Below are 18,567 nucleotides of genomic sequence, written 5' to 3'. Positions count from 1 at the left end.
GTGACCTTGAAGAAGCAGCTTAACCTCCTTGCCCACCCATTTCCTTATCTGTAATATGCAGATAGTAACTGGCCTCCTGGGGTTGTCTTGAGGATGAAAGGAGTTAACATATAAACTGGCTCCTGGAAAGCACTAGATAAAAGCTACCTGTGATTGCTGCCCATGTAGCAAATATTGTAAAAATCACCTTCATTCTAGAGGATGCCAGAGCCTGACTGGTCGGACTTATAAGGGTGTGAACCTCACCACCTCTTCTTTCCCCTGCCAGAATTCTACTGTTCCAGACAAAAATCTGTTTCTCCTCATCTTAAAGGTCTTTTGGAAAGGAGAGTCCACCAATTCCCCAGTTATCTGATCCGTAACAATCCTTCCAGTCAGAAAGTTTTCCTTATAAGTAAATTAACCTCTCTTCTTGAAATTAAAGCCATTTCCTCTCATTTAAACCCCTTTAAGATGGAGAAGTGTTCTCTCCTTAAAATAACTCTCCTATATTTAATTGCTTGATGAAATCCCGTTTCTGGCTTTTCTTCTCCTGAAAAGAATTGGAATCATTTAACTTTTCCCTAGGGTTCATTTCCATTACATACTTGAATTGTTCTTGTTCTTGCCTTCCTGTTTTCTCTACCTCCCTCTTAAAAACCAAAGGCACGGCTGAAAAGGGTCAATTATGACAATTCTTGCTGATGCCGTGAGGGAGGGAGAGATTACTTCATAAGTCTTGTCCATTCTATTCCTTTTGTCTTGGTATCAGACTTGTTTTCATGGCCACGGTTAGACATACTAATGAATGACCCCCACACTTCAACTGAGGGGACCCTCCTTGAACTTCTTCAAGGTCTCACCCCTTCTACTTGTCGTTCACTATTTTCAATTCTTTCTGTGCCTGTTAAAGTGCTAGACTCACCTCCAAATGTGGACTTAAATCTATTGAGTGAGAAGGTGATAGAGAACAGAGGGTTGACAGAGGGAAAGTGGGCGGGGAATGGGCTAGATGGGTGATGGGTATTAAGGAGGGCGCTTGTACTGAGCACTGGGTGCTCTATGTAAGTGATGAATCACTGAATTCTCCTGAAACCGATATTGCACTGTATGCTAACTAAAATTTAAATTAAAAACGGAAAGAAAAAAAAAGAAATTACTCAAAAAAAAAAAAAATAGGTGAGCTCCTTGAGGTAGAATATTTGATGCTCTATCCCTGTACTCATCATGATTGATGCCTGGCTCACAGTAGATCTTCAGAATACATTGTTCGATGTCTTTTCTAAGCCATGCTAGCTATGTGAGGTCTTGTTAGGACTAAGGCTGGTCCAGAAGACTAATGTGGCATTCCTTGATAGACTTCCTCTCTCCCACATTCCCACATGGACATGGCTGGGAAGTGTATATAGATGTGACTTCCCTCAAGCAGTGTGTACCCATATGGAGATGTGGTGCATAGATTTTTTTTTTTTTAACCCAAGTGCTATTTTATCTCAGAGTTGAATGTTCTCAAGAAGCATTTGCAAAATCTCACAAAGGGAAAACCTGATATACTTAGGGCCTGGATTCCATTCTGATGAGCTCTTTGGAGAGATATGGAGGGAAAAAGCCGGACATTGTGAAATCAAACCAACAATTACAATGTCTTATAACTCCAACTTGGTTGGGAATTATTGGTTAAAGTCACACTTTCCACAGGGTCACTGTCTCAGAATAGTGTTCTTCAAAGTGAACTACATAGCCACTTGTTAAATATACATAAACCAGATTTATTTCCATCTATTCCAATATGTGTCCCCTCCACCCTCGTCAGCTGGCCCTACTCCCTGCTCCTGGCTTAGTTTCTTTCCATGGCTTTGCTAATTCTGTTTTGTTTTTGTTTTTACCAGGGATGCCCTGCCCCTTCTCCAGTCCAGGGACATCTCATGTAGCATTTAAATCCACCCTGAGCCCTCCTTTCTCACCGTCAGTATTCTCTCTTTGTTCATATGTGCAAGTTTTGTCTTCCCAATTACTCATCCCTGAAGATGAACCAGGGGATGCACTTCTTTTCCAATTTTAGCTCCCAGCAGAGTTTAGTACAGAAGACAGAGCACTAGATCAGTAGACTTCAAACCCAGTCAATTTCCAGAGTTACCTGAGAAGTTCTTAAAAATATCTACCGAATCAAAATCTCTGGAGGTGAAGCCCAACAATCAGCTTTTCACTTTTTTTTTTTTTAATTAAAAATTTTTTTTAAATGTTTCAGACAGTAAGTCTGATGAGAGGTCAAGTCTGAGAACTACCATAGTGTGAGAGGAATCTGTGCCGGGTCAAAGTTTTTGGTACTTAGGTGATATAGCTGCTGAGACTTTGATGTGGTCCCACAAAACCAAAAAGGCTTTCTTCCTAAGAGGTGCTCTTGAGTCGTTACCACTGGAGTCCCTGAGAACATTCAGCTGCTATGACACTGTACACATGGAGATACTGGCTTTTCCTTTCCTACAGATATTTACGTACTTACTCATTTTGCATCGCATCCACCTCCAAACTAAATACCACTGGCCTTACTAGCTAATCGATTTTGCATCAAGATGAACAAGGCTTTGCTGGTCAACTATCATTTTTCATCCCTCCTACCGTGAAAGATGGCTTCTCCTTGGCAGACATACAGGATAAATTCTGTTCAGCTTAGCGCTTATTAGTAATGGTTTTGTTCATGACATGCTTGTTCGTTCTCAGAAGGTACAGTCCCAAACACTGTCATTACCACATTCACCATGCTTTTCTAGATGTGCCTACTTACATGTGGCAGTGGGCCATTCATTTGTTCAAGGATAGTCCAGGCTGCAGGCTCTAACCTTTAGACACATGCAGCCAGCTTTGCTCAGATGTTTGACTGTAGCCTTGATAAGCTCTGGCTTGACTCTCCCATAAGCTTAGGATATGCTTTAATATGTTGACATGAAAAACTTTCTGAATCTGGAGGCATCAAATTTCACTTCCCATGTGCTATCCATTTATTTTATCTTAAATTACCATAATATCAGTATTAATAAAACCATTTATTGAGAACCTAATATGTGTAGGACAATGTACTAGGTAGGTGTTGGGACTTCAAAGATTAATAAGATAAGGTCCTTGCTCTTTAGAGGACCATACTCTGATGGGAGATATAGGATACCATTCATAAAAAAACAATTTAGAAAGCCACACAGAAGATATCAAGTATCAGATGAATGGCTCAGGATTCACTAACCACCCTTAGGTTTTGAAGGAAGGCTTGACCATCGAGTACTTGAAAGTTTCATGGGGAACTTACTACCACATGGAGACTGGCGTATACCAAGCACTCAGTAATCCCTGCCAAATGAATGAATGAACGACTGAGTGGATGGCCCTAAGATAGGAGTTGTGCCTTGGAATATAGGTAGGGAATGTTCAAGAGAAGAAGAAGCACGTGCACACACACACACACACACACACAGCTTCTTTGTTAATGGAGCATGAACTTATTTTCAGGGAGTAACAGGAGTGAGAAATTTAGGAAAATACAGCTCTTGTTAAGGTTCACCTTTTTTTTTATTGGTGGTAAGCACTTACTGAGCAGTAACTACATTAATAGCACTTACTAAATATTGTTCATTTAGTAAGTAAATTATCAGTAAGCAAATTCTTAGTGCTTGAAGAAGTAAATTATCTTCAGTATATAAACACTCACTGTGCAAATTCTTTGATTCACCATAGAACAGGGAGACAAAGAGATACCCATTCAATCAGCTGAGCAATGTATAGTCACTACCTGGTTTATTTTATAATCAATTAATTTCTATTCTACCTCTTTCCAAAACACATTTAATATCAAACAATGTATAAGACCTAAGATAGGAGTCTTCTTGCAGTTTGGGCTAAAAGGAAAGCACATGAGTGACTTAGAACGAGGAATCAAATAAGTTTCTGGGAGAAGAAAGAAAAAAAAAAACCTTTCTCCTTGCTCCTAATTTCTGAAGAAAACTTTTTCATAGGGCTATTTTTATTCCTAATCCCTGGTTAATTGCTGCTATTCCCATTTTTACTAGCAGTGGCTCTCTTCCTACCAGCTAGTTAGCCAACTTTTTATGTGCCTGGCACTGTTCTAAACCCCATACACACATTAAAAAAAAGTTCTTCCTAAAATCGCCCTGTGAGTAGGTCCTCACCTCTTGCCAGCAACTCTTTTTATGTGCAGTCCTTCCTAAAAGCAACCGGATACTCTCTGTGAGTAGGTCTTCTCGAGCCTGGGAATCCACAGAGGGTGAGCAGACTACGGACAGCAGGAAACCTGCCCAATGGGAGATAAGAAGATCCCACTGTGGAGACAACTTTGATCTCCAGTGAGGAATAGGCACACAACTATGTCTCATCTGAGCAGCTCAGGGAGATTCAGGAGGAGGTCTCGAGGCTCAACAAGAGAAGAAGCACCTCTGGTTGTCAGGGACACTGGATTGCTCAACCTCCGTCTTCGTTGTTTGGAAGAAACCATGTGTGGAGGCGGATGCCCTGAAGTTGGAGTCAAAGAAGACGTTTCCAGCTGTGCTCATCAGAGTAGGCCACTCCACATCTCTTAGCTCCAGCTTCTCCTGTTAACTGAGGCAGGGAAGGAGGTCTGCCCTCTTCCGGGGAAACAGATGAGGAAGTGTGTGTAAAGCATTGAATATGAAAGCTACAACATATGATCCAGCCCCAGTTTAAAAATTGATGCGTTCTTGTTTCTACATAAGACCTAAGAGTCACTAAAAGTCCTTATTATATTCTTTTATTCTCTTTCTTACCTTTGTGTCCCCTTCAATATGCCCCAAGTCCTGGTAGCTGGCTGCCTTTCTGCCCTGCCTGTCCTCTTCCGATCCTCACTTAGGGTGACACGACCCACCGTAGATAGGAAAGGAACAAAAAAGAGAGGAAAGGGAAGAATATTTATTGTTGTACGAACATCCTTATTTAAAAAAACAAAAAGGCAATTGTGGAACAAATAATCCACCCGTCAGGTGTCACCCTAACCTGGCAACTCAGTCTTCCCCACACCGATTCTAATTTATTTATATGCATTAATGATTTTCAGATGTCTGTGATCACAGAGAGGGTACATTTTGTGACTCGTAAGTTCTACTTACTGAACACTGCTATGAATAGTTCCCAAGTTGCTACATCACTTTCATAATTATTTTTGCTACTGGTTGTAAACTATCCCATGGGGCAAAGCATCTCATGATGAAAATCCCAATTTTATTATGGTTGGACATTTAGGTTTGTTTTAATAAATAATGCCATAATGAATACATTGTGTATGTAACCTTTTTTTTCTCCTAATGAATTAGAGGAAAAAGTGTTTATAATCTATTTTTTCTAAAAGCCAGGCAGAGTTTTCTAAATTCTCCACACACTGGTATTTATCAGCCTTCGCTGACCTATTCTGCTTTATCTTGCTTAATCCTCATGGGATCTTCTGGTCAGGGAGGCAAGGAATTGGCTGCTGTTTCTAATCATGATTTTTTTTCTATCAACAAGCCTTAGAATGCTGTTTCTTGTTCTCTGAAAAGGACAGAAGAGTTATTAGATAGCCTGATACACTTGCTTCACGGTCACCAACTTTGGAGACGTGACCCTATCCAAAGAATAAAAAGGAAGTCCACCCAACAGCATGAACGTGCTGTGCAGAGTCCCACCCAGGCTCCTGGCAGGTGTTGGTTCTTTGACCTAAAGCAGAAATGGCGTGGATAGCTATCACTAAGGGTCCGACCAGGAAAATGAGAGCAATTATAAGCATTTACAGCAGGGTAGTGACCACAGATAATGGAAAAGCCAAGAAGCCAAATGGGGGTGGGGAGGCAATTGAGAGATCAGCCACGGTGGAAGCCATACTACCCCCAGGCTGAAGGACAGAGACAGAATCATCTGGTAGAAGGTGGGCCCAGGGAGCTTGGCCCCACAGAGCCAAAGTCATGGGGGAGGAGATGTGGCCCTGCTGGCAAAACGATCAGAGGCAGAGAGAGAGAGAGAGAAGGAGAAATACCCTGGCTTCTCCTCCCTCCAGCCTTCCAACCAGTGCCTGTCCTTGGTTGAACCCAGCTGGAAACCAGGTGTCTTGAGAGTCTGTGACATACAACTTGCAGGGGTGAGCATTCCCACCTCCCCCTTGATACCGAGTGAAATAGGGAAAGGATGAGGAATGAGCCCACGGGCAAACGAGCTAAGAACGAGTACAGAATCACATTGTCAAATACTCATTGAAAATGGTGCTGAGGCAAGAAATGAAAACCCTCTGCAAGTGCTGGGCAACAAAGCAAAAGGTACTAAATGGTTTGGTTTTAAGTCACCGTATCAGCCACACACAAGAGCATTGTTAGTTATAAATGGTACCTCTAGCTACTGGGAGCCAAAAAATTATTTCTTGAAGACCATCAGTAGGTCACAGAACCTCCAGGAGATCCAGGTCAGGCAGAGAAGCTGCACGACCAGGAGGGAGCATAATACAAGTTTTGTTAGGGGGCTGTGGGCTTTTGCTACAGAGGCAGGGCCAGGCCCCTGAGCTCACCCAACAGACACCCAATAAACACAATGACTGGCCTTCCTTGGAGCTGCCTCTGAGAGCTGATGACTCCCTGCCAAATGGCACTGACTTCCTGTAGAATGGATTCAACCCCTTTCCTGCCTCTTCCTGGTCTTTACGAAGTTGAAGGCAGCTGAACACCCAGCCTGTGACATACACCTGCGCCCCAGCTGCAAAGGAGGCTGGAAGAGAAAGCCTGGTTTCTGCTCTGAGAAAGGGTGACAACCACGGAGTGAGTTGTGTTCACCTCACCCTACAAAAAATTCATATGTTGAAGCCCTAACCCCCAATATGACTGTTTTTGAAAGCAGGGCTTTTAGGAGATAAGTAAGGTAAAATGAGGTTATAAGAGTAGGTCCTAATCTGATAGGATTTGTGGCCTTATAAGAAGAGGAAAAGAGAGAGAAAGAGAGAGATGTTCCCATACGTGCAAAGGCCTTTGGAGAAGGTGGATGACAGTTTGCAAGCCAGGCACTGAGTTCTCATTGAACCTGAGGCTGCTGGCACTCTGATCTCAGAATTTTAGCTTCCAGAACCATGAGAAAATACATGTCTGTTGTTTCAGCTACCCAGGCCATGTTATTTTGTTATGGAAGCCTGAGCAGACTTAGACAAGGACTCAATGTGAGAAGTCCACGTTCACCAAAGGAAGACTGTTCACAAGCCGTGGAGTGGCCACGCATATGATAAATGTCCAGCACATCCACATAACCCTCTTTTGTTTACCGCAGAGTATTATCAAGGTCTTGCCACCTTTGTGACCATGAGAAAGGATGCAAATAAGAGGAGGCGTAGCAGCACATCTACTGAGAAGGTGCAACGCTACTGACCCCACAATGCAAGAAATCTGGCTCCTTTAGTGCCCCAGACCCACAGAGGGGACATCTGCATCCTTTGGCCATGCGATAGCTCTGTTCTGATGGGCTCACACCAGGGAAACTAGGCTTTACCAGAGCTTAGCATGAGAAGTGAGCTTAGAGAATACACAGATTCTTTTCCACCTGGTGCCAGATCTTTCCAGGTCTTCTGACTGCTCTAGTTGTTACAAAGATTGTCTTTTTCTAACTGCTGTTGATCTTTCTGCAAGGAGACTCTTCCTCCACAAATTCCAAATTAAAGGACCAGCTAACGGGGCGCCTGGGTGGCTCAGTCAGTTAAGCATCTGACTCTTGATGTCAGCTCGGGTCATGATCTTATGGTTTGTGAGCTCGAGCCCCGCATCAGGCTCTCTGCTGACAGCGTGGAGACTGCCTGAGATTCTCTCTTTCCCTCTCTCTCTGCCCCTCCCCTGCTCTCTCTCTCTTTCTCAAAATAAATAAACTTAAAACGTTTTAAAAAAACGACCAGCTAACAAAGGATGTGTAAAAGTCAGCCCAACTCAGGGGCAGTGTTAGAAGGACAGACCCAGTGTCATCCCCGGGAAGGCTATTTCAAGAACACCTCATGTTAAGGGAGTGTCAGACAATCCTTTTGTTCATTTCCTTTAAGACTGGGTTCCTGTGGAGTAAGACTGACTGAGTTATGTTTGTAGAAAACCCCTAACGGAGCGTCCCCTTACATGTCTTTACAGTATTAGGTTCTGGGGATAAAAAGTTGAATAAGAGGTCATGATCTCGCAGTTCATGAGTTCAAGCCCCGCGTTGGGCTCTGTGCTGACAGCTCAGAGTCTGGAGCCTGCCTTCGGATTCTGCGTCTCCTTCTGTCTCTGCCCCTCTCCCACTCAGGTGCGCACGCGCTCTCTCTCTCTCTCTCTCTCTCTTTATCTATTTCTCTCTGTCTCCCCCATCCCCCCCAAAATAAATAAAACATTAAAAAAAATTTTTTAGAAGTTGAATAAGATATCATTCTTACTCTCAGAAAATGCATAGTGTGCTAAGAAAGGCAAACAGAGAGATAATTGGGGTAGAACTACAAGAAATGCAAGAGAAAAATAAACAAAACATGATGAAACCCTGCAGGAGGGAGCAGCTAACTCTTTTGGAGAGACCCAGAGAGGGTTTCAAAGACAAGGTGCACTTGGGGATGATATGGAGAGGGCCTGAGGGTGCTTCCAAGGCTGCTGTTTGAGAGAACAGTTGGATGCAGCCACTGTAGTTTCTTGGGGATGAAACTAGGTAAGCTGAGGCAGTGTGCTAGGTAATGCCTGAGCGAGAGTTTCTCTGATGAAGGAATAATTGAAATGGAAACTCAGAGCCTGAATACCGGTTTGGTGGTATGAGTAGGTGCGTCTTCCATATTGAAAGAGACTCCTTGTTCGTTTTTTCTACCTCTAAGACAAAACACCCTAACTCCAATCTCTGCCACATCCACTCCACCCCGCTGTGGTAGTACCAAAGCAGCCATAGACAGTCCATAGATGAGTGAGTGTGGCTGTATACCAATAAAACTTTATTTACAAAGCGTCTGGATTTGGCCCAAGGGTCATGCTTTGCCAAGGCCACTTCTATAAGATGAGATCTGAAAATGAAGTCATCACTGACTCCTGGTTTGTGATTTTTTAACGTTTATTTTTGAGAGAGAGAGAGAGAGAGAGAGAGAGAGAGAGAGAGACTGAGTGGGGAAGGGGCAGAGAGAGAGAGGGAGACACAGAATCCGAAGCAGGCTCCAGGCTCTGAGCTGTCAGCACAGAGCCCGATGTGGGGCTCGAACTCTCGAGCTGTGAGATCAAGACCTGGGCCGAAGTTGGAAACTTAACCGATTGAGCCATCCAGGGGCCACCCTGGTTGGTGATGTTGAGGTCTGTTTTGAGGTTGTATATGCAGGTACTGGGGAAGGGCGCTGGGGGACTCGGGAAGGAAAGCCACGTGCAGATCAGAGAGGTCCTGGCCCCAGGGAGGAAAGGGCCACGTCAGGAGCATGGGTCCTGCACATTCCTCCTCGCCGAGCACCTCTTGGCTTGCTGTCTCACTGCCACTCCAAACTGACTGCCTACGTCCGGGCCAGCTGCTGCTGGGCAGGAGCTGTGGTTCGTCCCCGAGGTGACTGTGCACAGGATAATTTATATTTTGGTGTAAACCCACCTCGAGCTCCTTTGAGATGAAAGAGTCTATATAAAACTGAATTATGACCCTGCTTAATGGGAGCACTGCTGAGTTTTTCCAAAAGTGGAGTTAAACCCCTCTGGCATCTGGGAAGGGCTGGCTGTAAAGGACTGTTGGCCATTTCAGCGGCTTTAGTTTCTGCTGTTGATCTGCGAACGATAAATCATTCTCCTCCTCCGAGTCCAAAGTGGCATTTCTATTTGCCAAGATACTGAGGAGGAAGATCTCCAACTGGTCTCAGCTGAGGCTGGATCTTTGCTTTTTCAGTTGTTTGGGAAGTGAGAACACACACGCACACACACGCACACACACACTCACACACTCACACATGTTAATCTTCCAGAATAACCTATTCCAGAATAGCTATTCCCTTACCCCATAACTTCGTATGGCTTGTTCATGATACCGGTTTTGTTTTTACACAAAAGGTGTGATTTGGTCCTCCTCCTGTGTCATTCCGTACTTTTAACCCCCGAAGACTCCTTTATTCGTGTGGAGCAAAGCTGTCTCCAGGTGTCACGGTCTCCTCTCGGTGGCCCAGGGCTCCTGAGGCCAGCTCCATGCTGGGCTTCCCTTCAGACAGTATCAGACAGGGCATACCAACGTGTCTTTTTTTAGAAAAGACCATAAGTGTCTTATCTTACTCCTTTGGAATTTTCCGCAGCTATTTAACCTCTAGTTTAGGAAAAGTTGGTTTGAGGGTTCTTCAAATGTCCCCGAACTCTTACATCAGATCGGCGAGCTCATTTCACTCGAGGTGGATGGTGCTTCTGCTTGCCAACGTACCTCATTTCCATCTCTCCTCCCTTCTGACTAGAAACCTTGTGGTTAAAATAACACACAGCCTCTATTCACGGCTCAAACTCAGAGCTGCCATCGGAGGCAGATTGGGGATTTCAGGAAGTCTCAGAAGACGATTCCGAGTGGCTTTCTCCATATTCAGTTGTAGACCCTCATGAAGGCTTCAGGGATCTGGTCAGGTAAACGGTTTCTTTTCTTTTTCACTGTTTTATTGAAAGGGAAATATGATTAAGAAAATTGTGTCAGTAAGCGTTGGAAGAAGCCAGCTGATTTCTAGCTTTTGACTCTTGAACGGGGCTTGTGTCTGTTTCTCTGAAAGGGGAATCGAGTAAGAATCTCCTGGAGAGGAAAGTGCAGGGGCGATTCTGTTCCCGGAGAGAGGGCTGGGGGTTTGAGGGAGAGATGTGCCTCGGTGGGTCAACAACCCGCATTTGGGTGTGTGCAGGTCGTGAAAATAGGAAACAATAGTTGGGTTGGTCTTACTTTGTGCAGCTTTTGGAGATTGGTCACGTGACCAGGGCACAGGGGAGTGAGTCCCAGCCCTATCTTGTGATCGCATCTTTTTATGGAATAAAACTAAACAGATTCTCCTTCCCTTGCTGATTTCTCCTCCACTAGTTGGGTGTCACCATAATCTATCTATCTATCTGTCTGTTTATCTGTTTGTCTATCTACCTATCTATCATCTCCCACTTCTAGAAATCTGTGAAATGTATCTCTACTATCTTATTTTTAAATATTTTAAACTCATGCCTTTCTCCAGTGATAGTACATTAAAGATTTGTCTTATGTCTATTTGTCAAATGCATTAACATTTACTTTGAACACCTGTAACTATGGCATCTTGAAACAAAGTAAAAATTCAGGGGCGCCGGTGGCTCTGTTGGTTAAGCATCCAACTTCTACTCAGGTCATGATCTCACACTTCATGATTTTGAGCCCCACATTGGGCTCTCTGCTGTCAGCACAAAGCCCTCTTCAGACCCTCTGTCCCCCCCGCCCCCCACCGCCCTTCCCTTGCTCGTGCTCACTCTCTCTCTCTCAAAACCAAAGATTAAAAAAAATTAATAAAACAATAAAATAATTCATTTGTAGAGTGAGCCATTTTTCTGAAAAAATTTCCACCACCCCTCCAAGTCCTTCTTCAACTATGCATTTTTTTTTTTTTTGCAAACATTTATGCCTATGGAATATTTCAATATATCTCACCCTGGCTGGGTCAGGTTCTGTTTACTTGCTGATTTTCCCTCCCTCTCTCTCTTCCCTTCCCCTGCCCAGACATCTTGTTTCCCTTTATATTTTAATTTGAAGAAAATTCCATTCTTATTTGGTGATAGAGCCAAATCAATCAATCAATCAATCAATCATTGGTCAATTAAACATTTATTCAAGTGTGATCTATATGCTCTGTATTGAAATAGTTACCAGAGTTGGAGGAAGATTATCTCAAAGTCTATAAATACCATCACTATGTTTATCATGTATTCTGATTCTTCCATACATTCAATAAATAATTACTAAATATTATCAGTACAAAATGAACTGGGAAATTTCAAACTTGGGATTATAGGAAATGCTGAAGCAGTGACCCGACCACCATTCCTGAGAGTTCATTACATACCAAGTACTAAGCTCAGCACTTTGGTCATCTTGTTGTATTCTCTTAATAGCCCACCTTTGATGCGGCAGGAAACTGAAGCCCAGGGAGGGGTCAGGTGACCAGCCTCACATGGCTGATAAGCAGCAGACTCAACGCTCAGAGCCTCAGTCTAGCAGGTGCTCATACTCTGGCAGGCGTCAGAAAATGTGTCCCAAGAAAAGGGCTTCATGGGCTGGGCCCTAAAAGTGGCCAAGTGGCCAGAAGGAGCAATTCTGAGGGCGAGGCAGGGTGGGGGGAAGCGTAGGTGTGTCTGGGGGACAGTGCAGGGGTGCGGTGATGGGAGGCGGCAGGGAAGTGCTGGGAGGAGAGAGGCAGAGGTGTGGGCACAGAAGGAGCATTGTGCCTGACTGTGGAGTGAAATGAAGAAAGGGGGTCAGATCACCAGGAATATCGTATGGAGCCGCCGGCATGCTTTTCTAGTCCCTGCCTTTCCTGGTAATTGCAGGGCATGAACCCTCCTGCCCCAGGTCTGTGACAGAGGCTTCTCACCTCAGCTGAGAGGTTTCCTGGACTCTGCTGTTCAAGGAGCACCCTGTGGCCACCCCCATTTGCTGTTCTTGCTGTGGTAAAACGCACCTAACACAAAAATAGTCTTTTTGAACCATTTTTACAGTGTGCAATTGAGTGGCGTTTAGTAGGTTCACAACATGGTGCAACCATCTAATTCCAGACAAGTTTTCCATCATCACAAAGGGATATCTTACACCCTCTAAATCCTACACTCAGTCCCCACTCTTCCAGCCCCTGACAACCAACCACTGATCTGCTTTCTGTCTCTATGGATTGGCCCATTCTGGACATTTCAGAGAGATGGGATCATACAATATGTGGCCTTTGGTACCCGGTTTCTTCATCTTGGCACCAAGTTTTAAAGTTCATCCGCGACGTAGCATGAATCAATACTTCATTCCTTGGCATGACTGAATGATATTCCGTGGTGTGCGTCCATCACGTTTTGCTCATCCAGTCATCACTCGATGGACGTTTGAGTCGTTCTCGCCTTTCAGCTGCTGCGAACAGTGCTGCGGTGACATTCATGGGCAAGTTTTTGTTGGAGCTCATGTTTTCAGTTCTTTTGGATGAAAGCACAGGAGTGGGATTGCGGGGTCATTTAACTCCACATTAAACTTTGTGAGGCGCTGCCACACTGCGTTCCACAGGGTCTGTGTCACTTCACGGTCCCGCCAGCATGTGCGAGTGCTTTGAGGCCCTCACGCCCTCGCCAACGTTGGTTACTTCCCGTTTTTATTTTATTACAGCCATTCTGGTGGGTGTGAAACACTGTGTTGTTGTGGTTTCGATTTGCATTTCCCTCATGACACTGAGCATTTTTTCACTCGTTTGTTGACCATTTGCTCCGTTCACATTTTATTCCCTTTATTCAGCTCTATTCTTTTTTTAAAAAATAAATGCTTTTATTTGTTTTTGAGAGAGAGAGAGAGCATGAATGGGGCAGGGGCAGAGAGAAAGGGAGAGAGAGAACCACAAGCAGGCTCTGTGCTGACAGCAGTGAGCCCGACATGGGGCTCAAATCCACAAGCCATGAGAACGTGACCTGAGCCAAAGTTGGACGCTCAATAGACTGAGCCACCCAGGTGCCCCTCGGCTCTATTCTTGATACATAAGCCCCGTGATTTACCACTTCTTGTCACATTACATGTTTATTTATCTCTCTCTCCTGTGACTAGGTGATCTCCAGGGTCAGGGACTCTGTTTTGTTCATGGTTGTGTCTCAGTACCTGGGACAGGGTTTGGTATTGCAGGGACTTGGTATGTATTTGCAGAATAACTAAAGATCAAATTATGCTTATTCCCCAGAGCCCTGAGCCTGAGGCCTCACCTTCCTGCTGATGGGTCAGCAGAGGGGCAGCACTGTGAGGGGAGAGCCAGAGCTGGTCTGTACCTCAGTCCTGACCATGCTCCCACCCTCCCTACCCTCAGCTCAGGTTGCTAGAGCAATAGTGCCCTTCTGCCATCCACCCACCCTTTGGATTTTGGGGAGAGGAGTGGGAACAGCAAAGCACTTATAGAGATAGTCAAGGTTTGAAGTCATGAGAGCCAGAGCTAAGGCGGCAGCAGCAAGAACAGAGTGGGAGGAATACCTAGCAGGGGGATATTTAAGGAAAAATCAGTAAAACTAGATGACTGGCTGAAGTGTCAATCAAAGTAACTTCGAATTTTGAACTTGGAAGGTTGGGAAATCGGTGGCACCATTAGCCATGAAAGGAAGTTGGGAGAAAGAGTCTCTGGGAGCAGGGGAAGGGAAGCTTGCTTTACATTGAGTTTGAGAAGAAAACAAGAGATGGGACCATGCAGGCTGAAGTGGCAGTGGCAGACACAGCCCTGGACTCGAGGAGACCAGAAGGAAGATCCTCTTGATAAGGGAAGGTCAAGCATCCAGGACATCTATGAGATGTCCAACTCAGAGAATGGACAGAGCTCCAGAGAGAAGGGAGGGAGGCATAAAGAGGGAGGGAAAGGTGTAAATGTTGCTCTGGTGAGTGTGGGTAGAAGAAGAGGGGGGAGCAAAGGAAAGAGGGACGGGGGGAAGGGCACAGGGAGAAACCTAGAGTTGGGCAATGTTGATGCAGAAGAGAGGAAAGTGAGGGGAGGTAGGACACAGATGAGGGAGCACAACAAAGGAAGTGGGGAGGGAGAGAGGAGAGGGAGAGGTGGGTTAGGAAGAGGAGGAGGCAGTGAAGGGTTGGTATTCCAGAATACTTTCCACCTATTCAGAAGCGAGAGAGAGAGAGAGAGAGAGAGAGAGAGAGAGAGAGAGAGAGAGAGAGATGGGGAACAGAGAGAGATTTGGCAATTGACTTGTGGGTCCACCTTTTCCCCTGCCCCCTCTGCCCCCTCAGTCTCTCCAAACACTGTAAAACTAGCCTCATCTGACCACCTGCAGCCCAGGACCTTCCAGATGAAAGGTTAGTAATGAGTAAAGTCTGGACTTTTCATTCAGAGAGTTTATAAGGACATTCCTGAGACAGGGAGCCTTTGAAGCCTCACATGGCTTCTTTGTCCCATGGAGCAAAGTTCTGCCCTGCACATGGGTATTCTCTGTACTCTGTGGAACCATGGTACAGAATGACCTCAGTGCACACGACGGAAGTATCTAAAGATCCCTGAGCACAGAGGCATGTGAGAAAAGCAGCCTGGGGAAGAATGAAGGAGCTCGGCCCTTGGAGGATGGTGGGGAGCAGCTCCAAGGGTCTCGGTCTACAGCTCTGGTTCATGTATTTCAACCGGCTAAGTTGGGCCAAGGACTCCAAGCTCAGCTGCATCCAGTTGCAGGGGTGGAGACAATCTACTCCCAAAGTGTTTAGTGGGGAGCGTGTTTATGGGAACTTGCCAAAAACATGTGTGAGCTAATTTTCTTTTTAATATGAAGGACGTGGGGGTTTTCTCTTCCATCAAAATGTAGGCTGACCTATATTTATGAAGAAGGCACTTACTACTTAGGATGGAAAACTTTGACTTGGGAAAGAGTATTTAGTGGCAGAAATCTCTTCTCACAGACTCCATGGAGATTCCAGTGAGAGGATGGTCCCTGCTGTCCTTCCCTGCTGGCTAAAGACACCGAAGAGGGTGCTTGGTGTCACCGGGGACGATGGGGATGATGAGCCTCTCACTTTGTGTCCCTGTTTTGAAGTCTTAATAAAGGGTCTTCTGAAAAGAGATTATAGAAGAGAAGTGCAAAGAAACCAGGTGCTGTGGGGGCCAGTGCATAGGGCTTCTTACAATCAGTTGTGGTCTCCCTACCTCCCTAGCACACCCGTCCAGGAGGATAATAACTGAGAAATTAAACGGGAGAATGGACACCTTGTAAGTTACCCAAGCTTAAAGAAGTATAGCCCAACGTGTTGATCCAAATTAACCCTCTCTGCTACTGCAGGCTTTGCAGTGGTAAAATTCCAGAGAATGTACTCGCTTTTACATGATGCACCCTTCCCTGTTGTAAAACATCTGTTTAAAATAATAGATGATGTTTAAGCCATCATCTATAATAACGGTTTTAATGTTCTGGCATTGTGTTTGAGCAGAAACACTGGTAGGGGTCTTAGTGCCGTAGGATGTTTTATCCTAGATACCGCGGCTTCCTAGATATTGCCTCTAGGATATGAGTGATTACATGCGTTAGCACGGTTGGATTAAAGCTGGGTCTGAGCCATTTCAGGATTTAAGATGTAAAACCACCATTGTGGACTTTTGCATACAAACTGTAAAAATCAGCCTTTGATCTTTTATGTTTATCAAAAGCAGTAATGCCAGTTAATGCCAAAGCTAATTTATAATGGCAGATGATGAAAATAAAACAGCTATCCCACTGGCTTAATTTAGGCTTTGAAAAGTATTTTTTTTAATGTCTGTTTATTTATTTTGAGAGACAGAGAGAGAGAAAGAGAGAGAGAGAGCATGATAGGGGAGGGAGAGAGAGAGAGAAGGAGAGGGAGAATCCCAGCTGGGACTCCACACTCAGCCCTGGAGGCCAATGCAGAGCTCCAGCTCATGACGGCCAGATCATGACCTGAGCCAAAATCAAGAGTCAGATGCTTAACCAACTGAGCCACCCAGGGCATGTAGGCTTTAAAAAAGTATACGATGAATTATTTTCTAATAGCCTTACCTTGCTGATTCTTAACTTTCTTAAATTAATACTGAAGTCATGTTTACGTTTCAGCACACACAAACTGAAGGTGAGGAATTGGGCCAGAAAACTGGCAGAAGGAGCCCCTTCAGGGTTAGATGTCACCCACAAGACAGGGCTGCAGAGAACCATTGTGAAGCCCAGCTTTTGTCTTCTTGTCATCCTTTTCGATGCCAGCCGTAGAAAGGTGTCTAAAAATTAGTTTCACCTCTCCCCTGGGTACTCTCCTAAGCGAAATCATTGCCAACTAGACTTAGCAAAGCAGGGCAATAGGGCACCACAGTTGAGAGGGTAGAGTTAGAAATAGAACCTACTAGGTTGGTTCCCCAGTCTGCCTCTTTTCTAGCACCTTAACTTCCCTAAGCTTCAGTTTCCTGATCTGTAAAATCAAAATAATAAAAGCTCCTAGCCCTCAGGAATGTTATGACAATTAAATAAGTTAATGTATGCAAAGCTCTTAGCACATTCAATCCGAGTGAACTATTATTATCACAGGTAACCTGTGAATAACAGAAGTGAGTTGCCATCTTTCAGCCAACCGCCAGCCTGCCTCTTTTTTTTCCTCCTGTGAGTTTAGTTATAAAGCACAGCTCTCATGAAGTTACTCCCCTGCTCAAAACTGGGGGTGGGGGTGGGGGCTGGAATTAAGTCCAAACCCCTACGGCTGCCACGAGGGGCCCCTCCTGAAGGTGTTTCTCTCTTCCTTCCCACCAGCCACCCTCTCCAGCCCTGTGAGCCCTACATTCCAGCACCCCTAAAATCATAGCCCTTTCCTGCAAAAGCCCTATGCCCCAAGCCCTCTCTCTGTGAGTTAGCTCCCAATTCCCTCATTCTTGGTGCCCTTTCCTCCCCATCTCTGCCTGCCGGCTAGTCCCCATCAGAACCAGTCAAGCTGGAGTTCATTCCTTCTGGTGGGTTTCCATGATACTTTGTGCCTTTACTGTAGCACTAACCATGCTCACTTTGAATTATGCCTCCTGTTTTATACAGCAAGCTCCCTGAAACCTGGAACAAGATCTTCTTCAGTTTTATGCCTCATATAGTACTTTGCATGCTACTTTGCCCATAACCGAAGAGCAGAAAAGGTTGGTTGAATTGAACTGAAAAGTTGTAGGTCTCTAATTGTAGGTCATTCGAGTAACAATAGGGATAGAGGAAAGGTTTGTTTGGGATCAAAAGATCTGGATATTTAAGTGTGTGTGTGTGTGTGTGTGTGTGTGTGACTTACACACACACACACACACACATATATAATATATATAGATTTCCTCATTTGTGAAATACACATATAACATACGAAGTTCCTTTCAACTCTGAATCTCTGTATGTATCTGGGTTACTGGCCTTCCCCCCATTTTTTTTAATGTTTGTTTATTAATTAGTTTATTTATTTATTTATTTATTTATTTATTTTGAGAGACAGTGTGAGTGGAGGAGGGGCAGAGAGTGGGAGGGAGAGAATCTCAAGCAGGCTCCTTACTGCCAGTGTATAGCCCAACGTGGGGCTTGAACCCATGAAACGGGGAGATCATGACCTGAGCTGAAATCAAGAGTCATATGCTTAACTGACTGATCCACTCAGGTGCCCCAAAATGTTTACTTATTTTTGAGACAAAGAGAGAGCACGAGCGGGGAAAGGGCAGAGAGAGGGAGACAGAGGATCTGAAGCAGGCTCTGCACTGACAGCAGAGAGCCCAACGAGGGGCTCGAACCCACAGATCACAAGATCATAAAATCTGACGCTTACCCGACTGAGCCACCCAGGTGCCCCTGCCTCCCTATCCTTATACGACACCTGTAAATATTATGGCAAAAGTATAACCAGGGCTCTGCCCTCTAGAGCCATGTGAAGTTGACTAGGCAAGAGGTGAAT

At 44.8% G+C, this 18,567-nt stretch overlaps 1 protein-coding gene across 1 annotated transcript in view; it reads left to right on the top strand.

The window, feature by feature from the left end:
• The first annotated feature begins 10,420 nt into the window (after positions 1-10,420).
• JCAD (junctional cadherin 5 associated) overlaps positions 10,421-18,567 on the top strand; it is an 82,588-nt gene continuing 74,441 nt past the window's right edge. The window contains exon 1 of the mRNA XM_058681578.1: positions 10,421-10,565. The gene's annotated coding sequence lies outside the window, so the exon portion shown is untranslated. The remainder of the gene's footprint in view (positions 10,566-18,567) is intronic.

The sequence above is a fragment of the Neofelis nebulosa genome, chromosome 8 (assembly GCF_028018385.1).
Source record: "Neofelis nebulosa isolate mNeoNeb1 chromosome 8, mNeoNeb1.pri, whole genome shotgun sequence".
NCBI lineage: Eukaryota > Metazoa > Chordata > Mammalia > Carnivora > Felidae > Neofelis > Neofelis nebulosa.
The sequence above is the reverse complement of the archived record's forward strand: the minus strand, read 5'-3'. Positions and strand labels throughout refer to the sequence as shown.